The 20,931-nt window shown below is 32.2% G+C and overlaps 1 protein-coding gene across 5 annotated transcripts in view; it reads right to left on the bottom strand.

Moving 5' to 3' along the window:
• The window catches only part of Gbs-76A (Glycogen binding subunit 76A), a 102,295-nt gene that overhangs the window by 49,218 nt on the left and 32,146 nt on the right, over nucleotides 1–20,931 (bottom strand). The window contains exon 1 of one of the 5 annotated variants that reach the window (XM_073984609.1): nucleotides 8,435–8,505. The exons of 3 other annotated variants lie outside the window; for them this stretch is intronic. The gene's annotated coding sequence lies outside the window, so the exon portion shown is untranslated. Of the gene's footprint in view, nucleotides 1–7,924; nucleotides 8,278–8,434; nucleotides 8,506–20,931 lie in introns of those variants that run through there. One more of the 5 variants, XM_073984607.1, reaches the window with a different exon arrangement.

Genomic DNA, 20,931 nt, shown 5'->3' with positions numbered 1-20,931 from the left:
TTCCGAGATATCGCGTGATTAATGGTTTAATTTTCGCCCCTTAATTTGCGAGAAAATAGCTTTATATCTCTGTTTAGCGTTATTGTAGCTTCATTTTGAGATTACATGTCTGCAGTCAAATCGAATGGTGAATCTTTTTGTAGAATATTTCATCCCTCTAACTCAATTACTTCCATGTCCTTTTCGTCCTTTATTTTTTGAACCGTAGTAAAAGTACCACAAGATGAGATTTTACAACATCCAAATATTCTACAAAAATGTTGCTCAGAAGATTTTAGGTACGGTTCTCATTGATGACCAATCGATATTTCCCCGTTTCCATGGTCCTTTTTGACATTTACCCGTATTTTGTTGAGAAAACTATGTTTTGTTTATATGTATGTATATTCGTTGTTGGTCTGTGGTGCATCTGAAATACTTACCATAAATAGCTCTTGTAATGACAAACACGTTAATAACAAATTTTATTGAAGGATAGATCCGGGTATCTAAATTTTTGAACCGGATATTCTGATATCAAAACCGACTTTGGAACCGGTTTTAAGTAACCGATTAATCGTATATGTATATCATTGGAAAGCTAATAAAATGGACAATCAAATGACAGCAAGTAGCTGATTACAACTTTCTTGGTTTCGATGCTAGAACAAAAAACTCGCTTTCTTAAACCGATTTTGATGTAAAATATCACTGGGTTGATGTGGTTCAAACTTCTGAGTTATGGCGAAATTAATTCATTCTTGATGAACTTTAAGTGCATGATAACAAAACAACATAACACAAATTCATCTCACAATAACTCAGAAGTTTGACCTATGGCATAACAGTCTTTCCAGATTTATAAAATATCCTAATCGACTTTCATCGCCAAAAAGAAATTTTCAACCCAGTGATATTTTACATAAAAATCTGTTTAAGAAAGCGTTTTTTTTTTGTTCTAGCTTCGGAACCAACAAAGTTGTAATCAGCTACTTGCTGTCATTTGATTGGCCATTTTATTAGCTTTCCAATGATATACATATACGATTAATCGGTTACTTAAAACCGGTTTTAAAGTCGGTTTTGATATCAGAATATCCGCTTCTATCCTTCAAAAAAATTTGTTATTAACGTGTTTGTCATTACAAGAGCTATTTATGGTAAGTATTTCAGATGCACCACAGACCAACAACGAATATACATATAAACAAAACATAGTTTTCTCAACAAAATACGGGTAAATGTCAAAAAGGACCATGGAAACGGGGAAATATCGATTGGTCATCAATGAGAACCGTACCTAAAATCTTCTGAGCAACATTTTTGTAGAATATTTGCATATTGTAAAATCTCATCTTGTGGTACTTTTACTACGGTTCAAAAAATAAAGGACGAAAAGGACATGGAAGGAATTGAGTTAGAGGGATAATATATTCTACAAAAAGATTCACCATTCGATTTGACTGCAGACATGTAATCTCAAAATGAAGCTACAATAACGCTAAACAGAGATATAAAGCTATTTTCTCGCAAATTAAGGGGCGAAAATTAAACCATTAATCACGCGATATCTCGGAAACTTGACCTATGGTGAAAATTTCCTTTTGGGTTCTTAGTACACTCACCAAGGGCTTTCATCTCCAAAAGAAATTTTCCACCCACTGAATTTGAGTCCCATTTTGTAGCACAGTGTCATTTATCGATATTTTCCGAAAAATGTGCACCTTCTCGAGGCCATAACTGCCTGAACGAGCGTTCCAATGCTTTTGCGATGTACTAGAGAGTTCTTTATTATTGTCTTGCCTACAATTGTTGTCTTTGTGTTGGATCGAAAATATCAGTGGTTTGGTTGTTATATGCCAAAATATCCGAAAATCCTTGAAAAAAACTTCAAGTCAAAATCCGGGGGCTCGATTTTCACCGTAGACATATGGTCTAGTTGACTTTTTTGCTCAGTACAATCCCAAGAATCAGAAATTTCAGGCGCCCGTAATGGTGTTCAAATCGCCCCACTCTAGCCTGCATTCTGTTAAAAATACGACTGTTGTCTATTTACAAGAAAAAATATGTTGTTATCGCTTTTTTATCCGTATGTGGTCACAAGTGCGTGACTTACATGATTATAAAAAGCGACACTTTATGTTGTACAAAAACAAATGCTTAAAGTCTGGAGCATTGATACTACTCTATTATAGAGAGTAATATTTTCAAAACAATAGTGGCAGCATTACAAAAACAATTTACCTTGCAAACAGTTAAGCGAATTGTAATGAATGCAAATAAGTAGAAGAAAACATGAGTTGAGTTCTTCAGTTCTTGTGACGTTCTGTTAGCAATCGGTACAAACATGATACAAAAATTTAAATGAAAATACAGCTGTTTAGTTTCTTTATTGTTTATTTACAAATTTTATAAAAAAGTAAATCAAACGTATTATTATTCATTTGAATTCAATGTTAATGTGGTTATAAAAATTGTTTCTTTTTTGATCAATTTTATAATAAAATGCATCTTTTATAACCGCAGTAACATTAAATTCAAATGAATAATAATAATAATAATAATAATATGTTTGAATAAACAATAAAAAAAACTAAATAGCCTTTTACAAATACTGTCGCTTCCGTCACTACTGAAAGTTTCGTAAACGGTACCTGCATGAGTACCTAATGCACACTCCAACTGTATCGCATAAGAAACATACCACAGTGACGGAAGCGAAAATAGAGTTTGGACCGCATAAGTGGAACAGTTTCTTCAGTCATTTTTGTCTTTTCGGAAACAAATGCGACTGTCGCAGTAGACACAACAATCCGTTTTCAGTGACTTTTGCATCAAGCAAGCGATAGAAAATGTTTGGAGGGGTTGTTCACATAGGTGAGTTGTGCGCCTGTGTGATTGTTGCACAGTTGGTTTCGAGATGTTACCAGATCTTCTAGAAACATCAGTAACGAGAAGCGATTGGGCATAAATATCTACCCGCGAACTGAAAACATCATTTGTGGTCTGTTCCTTTACTTTTAAAAATGGTAACAGTGGCAAAAATGTCAAAAGTTGTGAGCTGCCATCAGAAGAAGAAATAAAGGAAAGCTGTGTGCTACTAAGGGAAAGCTTTGTGTTTAGTAAATAAAGTCGATTACGAATAGTTGAAGTAAAATAAATAAAACGTTGCTTAAATCAAATAAACGTCTACACGGGATTAAGTTAAATCTAATTCCGTAACATTATTTTACGAGCTCCAAATGAAGGTACTTCTGATCTACACTATAAAATTAAAATTATTCGTGGTGATTTAATGGCAAATTGGGTATAAAGGATACCTGTGGTCCAACTGTTGAAAAATATAATTAATAAATGAACAAATAAAAACATAAATAATTAAATAAATAAAAAATAAATAAATAAATAAATAAATAAATAAATGAAAAAATAAGTAAATAAATAAATAAGTAAAAAAATAAATAAATATATAAATAAATAAATAAATAAGTAAATAAATAAATAAAAAATTAATAAATAAATAAGTGAATAAATAAATAGATAAATAAATAACTAAATAAATAAATAAATAATAAATTAATTAATTAATAAATAAATTAATTAATTAATTAAGTAATACATGAACAAACCAATAAATATAAATAAATACATAAATAAAGAAATAAATAAATAAATAAATAAACAAATAAATAAAATTAATAAATTAATAAATACATAAATTAATAAATATATAAATAAATATTAATAAATAAATAAATAAATAAATAACTAAATAAATAAAATAAATAAAATAAATTAAATAAATAAATAAAATAAAATAAAATAAAATAAATAAAAATAAAATAAATAAATAAATGAATAAATAAATGAATAAATAAATAAATAAATAAATAAATAAATAAAAAATTAATAAATAAATAAGTGAATAAATAAATAGATAAATATATAAATAACTAAGTAAATAAAACAAGTAAAAAGTCGTTAAGTTCGGCCGGGCCGAACTTTTTATACCCTCCACCATAAAATAGTCTTAATTAAAATGGAATAATTAGGGTCCTTTTACAATTTTAGGTGGAACAACTTTTCGACAATGGTTAGACTCTTACTGCCTCCTACTATTGCTTAAATTACACTGTGAACACAAATGTTGGGGTAGAGATAATTCCTTTTGGAGATGAAAGCCCTTGGTGTGTGTATATTAAAAACTCCGAAGGACAGATGCGCCGTGATTCGAACTTGCGCGTTATGGCGTGATGAAGTTTTTGCAAGAGACCCTGTAAGCCATCATGAATTAGCATTATATCTTTGTTTGTTGTTTTTGTAGAGCACTTAAGCAACAGTGAACAAAGATATAACGCTAATTCCTGATGGCCCACAGGGTCTCTAACAAAAATTTCATCACGCCATAACGCGGAAGTTCGACTCACGGCGGATCTGTCCTTCAGGGTTCATAATATACCCACCAAGGCCTTTCTTCCCCAAGAGGAATTTTCCGTGCCCAAGACTTTCACCTCCATTTTGTTGCACAGTGTTATCTAATCTAATCTAAAAAAATGTGTTCAGCTAGGTGAAAGGTACCACCTACGGGGCTATATCAAAGAGTCAACCTATCTTTAAATATTTTGGCGGAAAAGTTTTATAGCTGCACGGAACTTCAAGGGTAGTTTCACCAAAACAATGTAGACCCTCAAAAATGGACCCATGTTGACGAATTTTTGTGAAGAAATTTCGTGACCACTGAAAATTCCCGAAAATCGGGAATTACAGTTATATGGGGGGATATACCAAAACATGGACCTATATTGACGATTATTTTTGAATAGACAAAATTGTAGCTAAGATTCTCAAAATACCGATCATTACAGCTAGTTCGGTTAAAAATTGCAGCTAAAATTCTGAAAATACCGAAAATCGGGAGATACCGTTATTTGGGGGCTATACCAAAACATGAACCTATGTTGACGATGTTTCGTTGGAGATGTTTTATGACCACTGAGAACTTCAAATGTCAAATTATAGATATTTCGGTTAAAAACTGTAGCTAAAATTCTCAAAATACCGAAAATTGGAAGGTACTGTTATATGGGGGCTATACCATAACATGAACCTATGTTGACGATGTTTGGTGGAGATATTTCATGACCACTGAGAACCTCTAATGTCAAATTGCAGATATTTCGGTTACAAATTGTGGTTAAAATTCTCAAAATACCGAAAATCGGGAGGTACCGTTATATGGGGGCTATACCAAAACATGGACCTATGTTGACGATATTTGATGGAGATGTTTCATGGCCACTGAGAACCTCAAATGTCAAATTGCAGATAGTTCGGTTACAAATTGTAGCTAAAATTCTCAAAATACCGAAAATCGGAAGGTACCGTTATATGGGGGCTATACCAAAACATGGACCTATGTTGACGATGCTTAGTGGATATATTTCATGACCACTGATAACCTCAAATGGCAAATTACAGCTAGTTCGAAAAATTTGTAGCTAAAATTCTCAAAATACCGAAAATCGGGAGGTACCGATATATGGGGGCTATATCAAAACATGGACCTATGTTGACGATGTTTCGTGGAGATGTTTTATGACCACTGATAATCTCAAATGTCAAATTGCAGATAGTTCGGTTAAAATTTGTGGCTAAAATTCTCAAAATACCGAAAATCGGGAGGTACCGTTATATGGGGACTATACCAAAACATGGACCTATGCCCATATCCTTTGGGATATAAGTTTGCTGATCACTAGGAACCCTAAGTGCCAAATTATAGCTAATTCGGTCTGCAAATGTGGCGAAGAACGTCAAAATACCTCAAATCCGGAGGTACCGTTATATGGGGGCTATACCAAAGAGTGGACCGATGTAGCCCATCTTCGAACTTGACCTGCCTATGGAAAAAAGACCCTCGGGTGCAAAATTTCAGCGCTCTATCTTAATTATTGCGGACGCTAGAGTGATTACAACAGACGGACAGACGGACAGACAGACGGACAGACGGACATGGCTAGATCGTCTTAGAATTTTATCCTGATCAAGAATATATATACTTTATAGGGTCGCAAATGATTAGTTCGATGTGTTACAAACAGAATGACAAACTTAATATACCCTCCATACTATGGTGGAGGGTATAAAAAGAAAATAAGTAAATAAATAGAAAAGTAAATAAATAAATAAATAATAAATTAATTAATTAATAAATAAATGAATGAATTAATACATAAACAAACCAATAAATATAAATAAATACATAAATAAAGAAATAAATAAATAAACAAATAAATAAAATTAATAAATTAATAAATAAATAAATAAAAATAAATAAATAAATAAATAAATAAATAAATAAATAAATAAATAAATAAATAAATAAATAAATAAATAAATAAATAAATAAATAAATAAATAAATAAATAAATAAATAAATAAATAAATAAATAAATAAATAAATAAATAAATAAATAAATAAATAAATAAATAAATAAATAAATAAATAAATAAATAAATAAATAAATAAATAAATAAATAAATAAATAAATAAATAAATAAATAAATAAATAAATAAATAAATAAATAAATAAATAAATAAATAAATAAATAAATAAATAAATAAATAAATAAATAAATAAATAAATAAATAAATAAATAAATAAATAAATAAATAAATAAATAAATAAATGAATAAATAAATAAATAAATAAAAAAAAATAAATAAATAAAAAATTAAATAAATAAATAAATAACACAATCGGTTGTTCCGTTCTTGAGTCATCGTGAGCGGCAGCCAGCCCGACAGTCTGACAGACGGACGGACATGGCTAAATCGACTCCTGTTTGAAACGGATTTCGCTTATAAAAGTGCCGCCCGATTTCAGCATTTTTGACGATTTTATTCACATCTTTGTACCACTTTTTGTGTAATTTGGCATTTAGCGTTCGAAGTAGTTAAAAAATTTCCATCGTAAATTATTGATCTAGGTTTGGGTATTTGGGAGTTTTTATTGACGTTTTCTTCCCAAATTAAATGTAATTTGGCATTTAACGTTCGATGTGGCTAAAAAATGTCTCCATCCAAAATTATTGACATAGGTCTACGTTTTGGAATCACCCGATTTCAGTTATTTTGGAGTTTTCATGGACGTTTGCGGCCCAAATTGGATGTTATTTGACATTTATGGTTCAAAGTGGTCAGAAAACGTCTTCACCAAAAATCATGGAATAGTCTCCATATAACGGCACTACTCGATTTCTGGCCGAATTAGCTATAATTTGGAATTTAAGGTTCGAAAATGGCAAAAACCTTCTGCACAATATATTATTGGCATAGGTCCACGTTTTAGAATAACCCCCATATAACAGTACCGTCTGATTTCAGCTTTATTTTGAAGTTTTAGTCGCCGTTTTCGGCACAAATTGGATGCTATTTGGTATTTTGGGTTCAGAAAGCTTCTGGACAAAAAATTGTGGATATAGGTCCACGTTTTGGAATAGCTCACAGAATTAGCTATGATTTGGTATTTGGAGTTTCACAAAAAGCCTTTAAACAAAAAATTGTGGACATGACGATTACAGGTATTTTAAAGTTTTCAACCACATTTTACACCCTGTAATTGGCAATTAGGATTCCGGCCAGAAAACTTTACCACCACAAATCGTGGATATTGTTACTTTCGTAAGAGAAAGAAAACTAATTATTTCGCTTTAGTTTAAATATTTCATTGTGGAGGATATGAGCATTTTATCCCAGTCGAACTTAACACTTTTTACTTGTTTATTGTTAATTATTTATACATGTATATTTTTTGGCAAAGGTCACTTTAATTTGATTCGTGTTATCATTCGGTAATAAAACTCAATGTCAATTTTGTCCGCCATTTCAATGTAGACTCCAATTAACGGCACAAGCCTAAAAATTTGAATTCATCAGACTCACATTTTTGAAGTTAATTTACAATCCCGATAACTGGAATCAGCTGTAACAATAACTGGAATCAGTTGTAATAAGTTTGTTCCATAAAATATTCTAATTCAATATTTATTTATGACACTTTTATTTTTAAACGCCACACAAGCGCCATCAATTCACTTAGTTATGTTTTTCCGTTTTCTTTTTTACTTTTTTTAATGAATTGTTATTGTTTTTTAATCGCTTTTAATTAACAAAAAAATATTCATCAACAATTTATACTCATTAAACAAATTAGGTACTGACGAACAGCAACGTAGGTAGCGGCAATAACACCGCATTTAATAGCCGGCTTCTGTAACTGAACTGATTTTTATTTTGAATTGGATTTCATCCGTTTCATAAAAACGCATTTGTTTTTTTGGGATTTTGTTTTGTTTGTATTTGGTATTTGTATCTTCGAATCTACATGTCAATCATGTTCATCTCCTCCTATCTGCTGCACTCGTACATGTAGTAAGTAATCATAACACTTACGATTTCTCTGTTTAAGATGGCTGTGTCTGTGATAAGAAACCGTAGAACGACGGCGGCAAACGACAATGACACTGACAGATATGCATGGTTGGTCGCGTGTAAAGAACAAAAATGCATCGCACCGAAAGATGCGCTCTCTGCGGAATGCACATTCATGCAGTTTTTCATTTTTCGTTTGAGTTCATGAAGAGAATATGTCAGCCAGATGCTGAGACAACAGCAGAGATTTTAGACGACGCCAGATGGATTTGCAATGGAGGTGTTTTGAACGCCACTTTAACTTTTAATAGAAACACAAAACAACAAATTTTGAAAATGTCTCTGTAAAGTTAATTGCGAAAACAAAACATGTGCTAATTAATTTTAGATGTCCCATGTACACTAGGGTTATGACTTTTTTACAACCTCATATCCCTGTATCATAGCGTGATGAGTTTTGCCATAAGATTACATAAAATCTTAATTATAAGGTGATTCGGTGAAAAACCTCACGCACAAAATGATTTTAAAATTTGAATTTATCAAAATTATGGACAATTTCTTGAAGTCACTGAAAACAGACTATAATTGAAAATAAACTTTAGAGCCACATGAGATAAATAAATGACATAAAATTTATTTCTTACTATTTTTCTTCAATTCTGAGAATCGTAAAAATGTCTTAAACGCTTTTATTCAAAAATATAATTTTTTAACAGAAAACAAAAAATTTAAAATTTTTTCAAAGTGACTTTTTTCGCGACTTTTTTAATATTTGAATGAAATAAACGTTATTATAGTTATTAGTAGGCTTATATTTATTCATTCGTGCAACAAAAAATAGTTTTTTGAAAAAAAATTTTTTTCATTTCATATATTTTTTCAAAAAATTATTTTTTTAAAATCGATTTGTGCGTGAACTTTTTTTATATTTCAATGGAATAAACGATAGCATAGTGATTAATAGGCAAAAGTTCATTCATCCCTGCTACAGGAAATCATTTTTGAGGAAAAATGTCAAAAAGTCATAACCCTAATGTACACATTTCAAATAAATACAGATGTTAATGATCTGTCAGCAGTTTGCCCCCACATACATACGTATGTATATATGTACTTACAATAAATAGCATTAGTCGACTGGTAAAATGCAGCAATGCCCTTTTTAAATTCATTATTTTCGCTTGTTTGTTTTGGCAAAACCCAAATGAATTCTAATTTTTATTTTTATGAAGCAAAAACAATTTGAACAAAATGTCAACAGTTCAAAATCAATTCAGAGAATTTGAAAGGGCACGTTGTGAACATTTTTTGCGAGGAAATAGCTCTGTTCCAGAACTAAAAAGTTTTTACAATTTTTACCGCTTTTACACATTTTGCGTTCCCGTACACAAAATTTATATGAAAATCGTTTACGACTTTTACAACTTTTACGACTTTTACCACTTTATAAAGTACGGGAACAGGGCAAATGTTTTGCCGGTAGTTTTACAAATATGTACAATGTACATAGAAAGGCATGGTAGAACAAGAAAAGGTAGCAGCAATACCCAGCTGACTGAACTGGGTTGTAGTGTTAGTGTCAAATTCAATTCGACATTTTATGTATTTATTTCTATGTTCGATGTATATTAGGGATATATATTTTTGAAGAACAAATTTATTCATCAGAAAAAAAAACTATTTCCCATAAAGACGGCTTCATATCATTGACATGTAACCTCCTCCAGGTCCGAACGACATGCCGCACACTAAAACATCGCTTATAGAGGCGGTACAATATTTGTTAATATGTGTGGTATTTTGTTAAACTTGAAAAGAATAAAGCCCTAATAAACATGTGCTTTTTTGTTTTCAAAAGCAAATGATTGAAACATCTTCTCTTTTTTCAATGAATTACCAGCGACCCGAAACATTTTTGCAAGTATTCTACTTTCTGCGAGAAATTATGCATTTAGTGGAATGATATGGAAACATTCAAATTGAAAATCTAACGAGTTTTCATTCATGTTTTCCAAAATATTCAATCAAATGTGAAAAAATATTAGTTTTTTAAATTCCAATAATTTATAGACATTTCCTTGTTTTGTTTACATTTACGTTGACACTAAGGTTTACAAACAAAAACAAATTCCTTTGTGGTTGTTGTTCGAGTTGTATTTGTTGTAGTATTAACTTTACCTTGTATTTGTTCTACCATGATAGAAAGGAATGTTTTCATACTCTACTCAAAGTTTTGATTAACATGGATGGATATCTTAAGGCCTGCGTACATAATCTGCCTTGCCTGATTCCTTGCTTTCCTGCTTCATTTCTGACATAATAAAAATAAAAGAATAAAGAGGGCCGAGCAAATTTCGAACTGGGTTGCCCTTTTCTTTTTTATTATTTTATCAGAAGCAAGCAAGGTAAGCAGGCAAGGCAGCTTATGTACTCACCCCTTTACCCTGAACTTTGGGTTAATGTGGGAATTATTTACCGTTGTGAATTAAATTATTCATGATAATTTTATTTTATCCACAAATTAGATAATTTTATCAATCCATAAATATGGATAATTTGTCCACTAATGTGGATAATTTTATGCATAATTATGGGTAACTTTATCCACATATTACATAATTTATCCACAAATGTGGTTAGTTTTATACACAAACGTGGATCCACAAATGTGGATAATTTTATCCACAAATGTGAATAATTATATACACAAATTAGATAACTTAAAATAATTTTATCCACTGTAGTGGATATGATTACCCAATAACATGCATAATTTTATCCACAGTTCTGGATAAATTTTATCCACAGTTTTGGATAAATTTTATCCACAAATGCAGATAATATTATCCACAAATGTGGATAATTTTATCCACAATGTGGATAATTTTATGCACAAATTTGGATAATGTTGTCTACAACTGTGGATGATTTTATCAGCAGTTGTGTATCATTTTATAATTTACAATTTATTTTATTTTTATCCTCAAATGTGGATAATTTTATCCACTAATGTGGATATTTATATCCACAAATGTGGAAACATTTTTTCCACACATATAGATACTTTTTTCACAAATGTAGATAATTTATCCATAATTGTGGATAATTTTATTCACAAATCTGTATAATTTTATCCATAAATCTGGGGACTTTTATTCACAAATTAGGATAATTTTATCCACAAATGTGGATAATTTTATGCACAAATGTGGATAATTTTATCGATTAATGTGGATAATTTTATCCACTAATGTGGATAATTTATCCACTAATGTGGATAATTTATCCACTAATGTGGATAATTCTATTCAATAATGTGGATAATTTTATTCACTAATGTGGATAATTTTATCCACTAATGTGGATAATTTTATCCACTAATGTGGATAACTTTATCCACAAATGTGAATAGCTTTATCCATAATTGTGAATAATTTTATTAACAAATGTAGGTAATTTTATCCACAAATGTGAATTACTTTATCCACAGGAACGAATAATTTCATCCACCAACGTGGATAATTTTATTCATTAACATGGTTATTTTCATCCACATATGTGGATAAATTTGTCCATAAATGTAGATAAATAATTGTATCCACCAAAATTCACAATTTTATTCATAAATATGGATAACTTTATCCACACATGTGGCTAATTTTATCCACAAATGTGGATAATTTTAGCCACAAATGTGGATAATTCTGTCCACCAAAGTGGATAATTTTATCCATAAATGTAGATAATTTTATCCACAAATGTGGATAACTTTATTCACTAATGTGGATATTATTATGTACAAATGTGGATAACTTTATCCACTAATGTGGATAATTTGTTTCCATAATTGTGGATAATTTTATCCATATGTTAGGTATTTTCATCCACTAATTTGGATAATTTTATCCGCTAATGTAGATAATCTTATCTACTTATGTGGATAATTTTATCAACAAATGTGGATAATTTTATCCACAAATGTGGATAATTTTGTTCAATAATGTGGATATTATTATGTACAATGTGGATAATTTTATCCACAAATGTGGATAATTTGTTTCCATAATTGTGGATAATTTTATGCAAATGTTAGATATTTACATCCACTATATAAAAAGCCATAAAAGTGTATAATTTTAGACATAAAAGTGGATAATTTTAGCCACAAATGTGAAAAATTTTATCCACAACTGTGGATAATATGTATCCACAAATGTGGCTAGTTTTATCCACAAATCTGGCTAGTTTTATCCACAAATGTATCTAATGTTATCCACAAATGTGAATAATTTTATCCGCAGTTCTAGGAAATTTTATCTAGAAATGTGGATAATTTTATCCACAATTGTGCATGATTTTATTCAAAAAGTGGATAATTTTAACAACTTATGTGGATAATTGTATGCACAAATAAGGATAGATTTATCCGCTAATGTCGATAACTTTATCCACAACAATGAATAATTCTATCCACAACGATGGATAATGTTATCCATAATTGGGGATAATTTAACATCTCACTGTGGATAATTTTACGCGGACTTATTTGTAATTTTATCCACAAATGTTGATAATTCTATTCATCAATATGAAAACTTTTATCCAATGTGGATATTTTTATTCACTTATGTGGATAATTTTGTCCACACATACCGATAATTTTTTCCGCAGTTGTGGATAATTTTATTTTATATATTTTTTTTATTATTTTCATTTTATCCTCAAATATTAATAATTTATAATAATTTTATCCACTAATGTGGATAATTTTATCCGTAAGTGCGGATAGTTGTATCCACTAATTTATCCGCATTTATCCGCAAATGTGATTAATTATATCCTCAAGTATGGAAAATTTTATCCACTAGGCAGATAAGTTTATCCACTAGTATGGATAAATATAGATAATCTTATCTACAAATGTGGATAATTCTATCCGTAATTGCGGATAGTAGTACCCACTAATGTGCATAATTTTATCCGCAATTGTGGTTAATTGTATCCTCAAGTATGGCAAATTTTATCCACTATGGTAGATAAGTTTATCCACTAGTATGGATAACTTTATCCACTAACATGGATAATTTTATCCACAATTTTGGATAATCATATCCGCAGTTATGGATAATTTTATCCACAAATTTCTAACTAATTGGGCACAAACTTTGCACGAAGCAATATTTCTTCCATGCATCTATCAGGTTCGAATACATTGGTCAACATCTTCGGGTACCTGCCACACCAAATTTCAAAACTTTTCACAAAAATCAGTTTGAAGACATGCCTCCCCATTACGATGGTACAATTTTTTTCTAGTTCAAGTCCATGCTCCCCAAATAAGGAAACTGAAATAACTGATCGAAAGTAAGCCTAGTGGTTCTGCTAACAGCGATAAAATAGTTTTCGTGGACAAATTCATATTATCTGTCAATACTCAAGTGCTCATTGCAAAACCCACTACTAACCTATTATTTTGGCAAGGGCATGTTGCGCGAAATAAGAAATTATTTTTTGGCCACTTATTTAAGTGGCAAAAATAACTACATATTTCACGCGACAAGTTCTTGTTAAAATAATGGGTTAGTAGGGGATTTTGTAATGAGTACTTGAGTATTGACAGATAAAATGAATTTGTCCAAGAAAACTATTTTATCGGTGTTAGCAGGACTACTAGGCTTACCTTCGATGAAAAATTCAAAGAAAACCTCGAACTGCCCTTAAACTACACCTAAGCGAAACTGTTGAACTTTTACGATTGAGGTGTATCCAAAAGAGATGACCAATATTGACATTCTTGGAACTTAATGTACGTTTGGCGGACTTTTTAGATCTATAAAGTTTCGGCTAAAATGGATACTCAATTCGTACGTTATCAGTGATTAAGGTTACCAACTAAAATGTCTGGCCACTGTCGAAGAACTATCGAAAGCAGTAACTCCCATATTTAAATCCAGTTTCCTCAGGTATCTCAACACCTTTGGGCCAGCTTTGGGCTACTTTTTGGATCGTGTTGAAATTTTAATAGCGGATTGTCGTTGCGATCGTAACTAAAACATTATATTTTTGGCTGGGGAATATTGTTCCCGAAATGTGCAATTATTTTTGGCCACGCTTCTTCATAAGCTGATACACCTCTCTCAGTCTTTGTTATGTTTGTTACAATTCTATAATTTCATTCTCCATATTTCTTTCGATAATGCATTTTCTGAGTTGTTTATACCATGTAAAACTCATTTATAAGTTCTACAATGCTTGACGCATAAAAAGGAAATCAATTATCATTGAGCTATAATTATAATTGAGCTGCCTTAATTGATGTGAGGGAAGTATTCCCTTATCTCTTAAGGAAGTCTTAAAAATACATTCTGTTGCTATATACATTACTCTAAAGTATATCCTTCATTGAAAATTAACTTTTAAAGGTTGACTAAATAATGAAAGGTTTTTGGATTCCTTTTAATAGGAAGAGTACCACCAAATAAAGACGCAAAAACGAAGAAACAAAAATATTTTGATTTTTCGTTTTCACATTATCAAGAGTTTCTATACAAAACGAATTAAAAAGAGAAAAAGAAACCAACAAAAAAAGACATTAACATTAATTCACATTTTCTTTAAATGTTCGTCATCTCAAAGTGTGAGTGGGTGGGTGTGCTGGGAGGGTGGTATTGGTGGCGAATGTTAACGACAAAGATGAGTATTTGGTTGCTTTGGCCGCTGTATTAAAGACAATTTATATTTGTATGACATTGGATGTCAAAGAGAATGTCATGCAGACACGAAACAAATTCACATATACAGCGACAGACAAATAAATACACCGAGCACAAATACCGTCACATTTACTTTCAATTTGAATTGAACGCTTGCACGCAAACCATCCATCCCATAATTTAGCAATTTGGTTCTTGAGCATGAAAGTTACGACGAAAAAAATAAACAATGTATAAGGAATAAGGAAAATCAAAATACTCTCACTTTCCTGCTTTTTCACTTTCTCACAAATACAGTGGCAGGAAAGGATGAGAAAATTTTATTATTATTTCTGTGAAATTGATGTACTTTGCAGACAGAAAACAAAAACAATATTTTATAAATAGAAACAAAAAAATATAATATATTTTTATTAAAACACATTCTTCGTTCCATTTCATTTAACTTTTTTATAATATTTGTAAAAAGCTACTTTGGACTTGCATCTGTAAATAATGACGATTAAATTTTGGCAGTGATTTCAATTGTCATAATTAATTTTGTTCATTGATAATTTATAAGGTACAAAAGACATGGACCATTATAGTATAAATATGTATGTATATGAATCATATAACATTAAATGAGACTATAGGAGGTAAAGTACAATTTACATTTCTCGTTAAAATGTTGCTATTCCTGGTTTCCAGATATAGTCAACCAAAAGTTGACTTCGAATTTAGACCGTTGAAAATTAGAAGTGTGGGGAAGGTACGCTAAAGAGAGGACCGATATGGACCATTTTAGATGTTAAACTAAACTTGGACAAAATATTAGGAGATCCAAAGTTTGGACCAAATTGATTGCCCCGTTCAAGAGATATCGTGCATACCATTTTAGTGATATTTTTTAAATATTGGGAGGAAGTTCCGGAAATTGTGGGCCGGTTTGTCCATCTTCGAACTGAGCCATAGAGGCCATTTTCTCAAGAAGTATGGACTTGCCCCTGAAAAAGCATTTACCGTCGTAATGGAGGCAGCGAATGCAAGTTGCTTCAACAAAAATCAAAGTGATTCGAGAGCAGATCTTAAAGTGAACTTATCCGAAATTTTGTGGAGGTACCTGAAAGAGTGGACAAATATAGTCCATGTTCGAACCTGATTTATATCTGGTAGATATATTAGGAAGTGTAAAGTATGGACCAAATCGGTCACTCCCTTCAAGAGTTATCGCGCACACAATTTTTGCCCAATATTTTTGAACTTTTGTGGAGGAGGTACCTGAAAGTGTGGACCGATATGGCTTATCTTTGAACATAAACTAAGTTTTTTACAAAATATTACGAAGGCCAAATTTTGGACCGAGAGTTATCTTGCGCTACAACCACTCACACGGTGTCGTTTGGGGGCAGTGAATACAATTTGTTACAACAAAAATAAAAGCGATTCGAGAGGAGGTGCTAAACTGAAATTTTCCGAAATTTTGTGTGGGAGGTACCCGAAAGAGTGGACCGATTGAGTCCATATTGAAACCTCATCTAAGTGCGGTAGAAATTTCACGATATGCAAAGTATGGACCAAAAGTTAACTTGTGCACAAATTTTCCGAACATTGTCGAACTTTTATGGGAGAGGTGCCAGATGGAGTGGACCGATATGGACCATCTTCGATCTTAAACTATGTTTGGGAAAAATAGTAGTATACCCAAAATTTGGTTCGAATCGGTTGATCCGTTCGAGAGTTATCGTGCGCACCAGCCAGACAGACTGACGAGCATGACTAAATCGACTCCAAATTGTCTGAATACTTGGGGTCTAACCCTGTTATTTCGATGAGGCACCTTTTTGGTCGTATCAAAGTGTATATAATAGGCCGGGGCGATTTGAAAACCTTCATGAGCCCTTCGCGTTTCAGATTCCTGGAATTGAACTGAGCAAAAAAGTCCACGGGACCACGGGATTTTGACTTTAAGTTATTTGTTGACGTTTTTTGGATATTTTGGCATATAACAGCCAAACCATTGAGATTTTCGATCCACCACAAGGAAAAATTGTAGCCAAGACTGTAATTAAAAACTCTCCAATACATCGTAAAAGCATTGGCATTGTGAGAATGTGCAAAATTTTCGGAAAATGTCGATAAATGGCATTGTGCCATAAAATTTGACCAGAAAATTATTTAAGCGTTCTAATGCAAAATTCTATCGTGTTGGGATCCATGGACAACCAAAATGCCCTTAGTTCGTTTGGGCCACTTCGTTTTATTTTTTTATAACGGTAAAAGTATTGAAGATCTGGGATTCTTACATTTTTAAATTTAAACGGACATATCTTCTTTTTCTCACAACAAATTTCTATTGATCCTTCTTACTTTTAAAGGGGCGAATAATATCTTTTAAATAAAATATCTCAATGGTTTAGCTGTTATATGCCAAAATATCCAAAAAACGTCAATAAAAACATAAAGTCAAAAGCGGGAGGCTCGATTTTCACGGTAGATATATCGTCCAGTGGACTTTTTTGCTCAGTTCAATCCCAGGAATCAGAAACGCGAAGAGCCCATTAAGGTTTTTTTCGTTCCACACAAATCTCCCCACCCTAGTATATAACCTTTCTAGCCTAAAGGCTGAGGGTATAATTATAAGGTTTCGGTAAAAAAAGGAGGATATTTGAAATTTGTAGAAGAGGAGGAATTTATGTATGTAATCCTGGAATGTATCCCAGAAGATCTCCAACAATTTATCACAGTTGCAGGAACACAGAACTGGATTCTGGAACTGGACAGAACTGTATTATTCTGAACTAAAATAAAATAATTAGTTTTCTTTCAGTTACGAAATTTCAAAATACTTGAAATCTAGTGGGGGCCTATTCCAAAACTTGGAATGATGGATACATGTTTTGATCACTGCGAACCCTAATTACCTGGAGGTACTGGATGGAGTGAAGAATTGTCCGATATAGTCCATCTTCGAACTTGATTAAATTTCGAGAGAAATATTACGATGTCCAGAGGTTAGACCAATGTCAGTTGCTTCTTTCGATAGTTGTTGTGCCCATCAGCCAGTCTTATTGGCGCCCGTAGTATTTTTAGAGCTTTTGTGCCATTATGTAAGTTAGCATAGAATTGCCCATGAAAAACTGTATATTGGTGTAAACAACTATCCTTATTATCCCCCGCCAGGGATAACAATTTTGACGCAAGGGCGAAAGCTCATAAATTTTTTTGCACAGGATTTCTAAAATGACCATGCTGAATAATAAAATCAAAATATAACCTCCTCCACATTCCGAAGATAGAGCGCACAACAGGCCTACTCTGGCTTAAGTGTTATCCGTGCGTACATGTGGCGATTTTGTAGCGCCTCTTCTCATCCTAACCTAACCTAATACAATGCATTTAGGAAAAATCTTGGCGACTAAAGGTTATTCATGTAGTGATCTTCAAACTCAAAAGTGATCCCTTAAACCCGGGGTATTATGCGACAACGTGGATATCGGTATTTTTCAAGATTTACAGTAGGTCATCACTAAGTGTCTTGATTGCGTCCTTCCAAAAATATATGAATTTTTACTAAAATATCCAAACGAACCCAAAAATAAAACTGATGAAGGTATGGATGCCTTAACACCCTCATTTCTACAAGCAGCTTAAGGGGTTATCCCTAGTTGTGCAGACCAAAAAAACTCATTTTTCATAATTTTTTTTTTTTTCAAAGAAACTACCAATTTTTTAAATCGTTCTTTCTCTCATCTGAAAGACCACATCTTATACTACATTTGGAATTTTTGTTGTTAAAAAAATTGCATAGTCTTGTGGTAAACGGCTACCTACGAAACCCTTTTTCTGTAAAAGCGTTTTGCGGTGCCAGCGATAGCTCGAAAACGGATGGGCCGATCTTGGTATATTTTTGTGGGCGTTTTAACAACCTAATAATCTTGGCTTCAATCGGAAAAGAATGTCAAAAAATCGATTTAAAAAATGTGAGCTGTCAAAGTCAAAATTTCGATTTTAACGAAAAAAATTACCGTTTTTTGTCCACAAATTTGGCAAACAAATTTAAAAAAATCTGTCTCGATTAAAGACAAGTTTTTTATGTATTTAATAAGCTCACCAAATTATATGAAGATCGGTCAATTCGTTATCGTGAAACACGCGTTTAAAGTTTCCATACTACATAAATTGTTCCCTTTCAATACTCATATCTCAGCAATTTTGCTCCGATCAAGTTGAATTTTTTTGCTGCATACTCTATACTACCTGTACTTCAAAATAAGCCAATAACTCTCCCTATTACATTGACAGTGAATCCCACATTACTGTCACAACCTGCTAAAGATATTGTGTGACAAAGAAACGGATTGTAGTTACGGGCGAAGACGACATCCCGGAACTGAACGACATTAATGACAGTCTAAATAGACAGATCAAAAGTTCCCCAAAGATTCAGAGAAGATAACATCCCGGACAATATTTGGGATCATTTATTATTGATAGAGGGGGATGGAGACGACAGTAATCCATGTCTCCATATCCGGTCATGCTATTGCACCACAATCCGTTGGAAAAGATGCTGACCCAACCTGTCCCGATGGGCCGGACGTTTCAGCGTCGGACAAATACGACAACCATTACCTCTCAAGCAGGACGCATTGAAGGAGAAATATGGTAAGGGATGGTATGATGAATGATTTGCTGATATCCTAATTAGCTGTAATTCGAAATTTTAAGTTCTACAGGACATGGGTCAATATTTTGTATAGCCCCCATATAACGGAACAGGCCGATTTCACGTATTTTGAAAGGTTTAGCCTCGTTATCGAACCGAGTTACTTGTAAATTGGACAATATGTTTATGTAGCCTAGTTTAATAAAATTCTCATTCGTGTTTTCTACGAATAGGAAATATACCTATAAAATTTATTGACAAGGTTCGCATTATTTCAGAACATTCAAAATTTTCAAGACAAATGCTCCAAAATACCAAAAATGTCGATATTTTTTAGGAAATTTCATACTTTCCGAAAAAATTCACAAAATTCTGAAAACACCTAAAGAAATAAATTTTGGAGTAAATGACTGGCCAAAGTGATTTCAGAATCAAATTTCGACGAAATGTAATGGTGAATAACTTATCAATGTAAGTTCTCACACGACGCCAATGCTTCATGGAATTCGATAGTAATCGTATTGAAAGTTATTTTTTTTTCACTTGGGAACATAGGGCATTTACAAGAAAAGTCCATTCTACTCCATTATTACATATCAATTTAACTTCTTACCAGGACATGTTTAATCTATTTAGTTCCATAGAAACTGTTCTACGTCACGTGATTCTGGGCCGTCCTGGACGTCCGGTACCTTGGGGTTCCAATCTAGGGCACATCTGGAGATGCTACTAGCATCTTTTCGTTGTGTGTGGCCTATCCACCTCCATTTTCTTCTTGTGATCTGGCGTTTTATGGGTTCTTCATTGGTTTTGTTCCACAGTTCCAGGTTAGAAATTGTATTTGGCCAAAAGATACCACAAATTCTTCTTAAGCATCTGTTAATGAAGGCTTGTAGTCTTTGAATTATTGCGTTTGAAAAGAGCCAGGTTTCGCTTTCCATATAGCACAATTGGTTTTACGCATGCGCTAAATATGTGCAGTTTTGTTTGGAAAGTTATAGTCTGTTTATAGCTTTTTGGCGGGTTAACCTTCTATATGAGAATTTATTTGACGTATAGGCAATAAATTGCCAACGTGGTGCAATGGTATGCACACCCGCCTTGCACGCAGAAGGTCAGTGGTTCGATTCCCCGGCCAGGCAACATCAAACATT

This window comes from Musca autumnalis, unplaced genomic scaffold (assembly GCF_047663935.1).
Source record: "Musca autumnalis isolate F117 unplaced genomic scaffold, ASM4766393v1 scaffold_4, whole genome shotgun sequence".
Taxonomy (NCBI): Eukaryota; Metazoa; Arthropoda; class Insecta; order Diptera; family Muscidae; genus Musca; species Musca autumnalis.
Note: the sequence above shows the minus strand (reverse complement) of the source record. Positions and strands in the feature narration are given on the sequence as shown.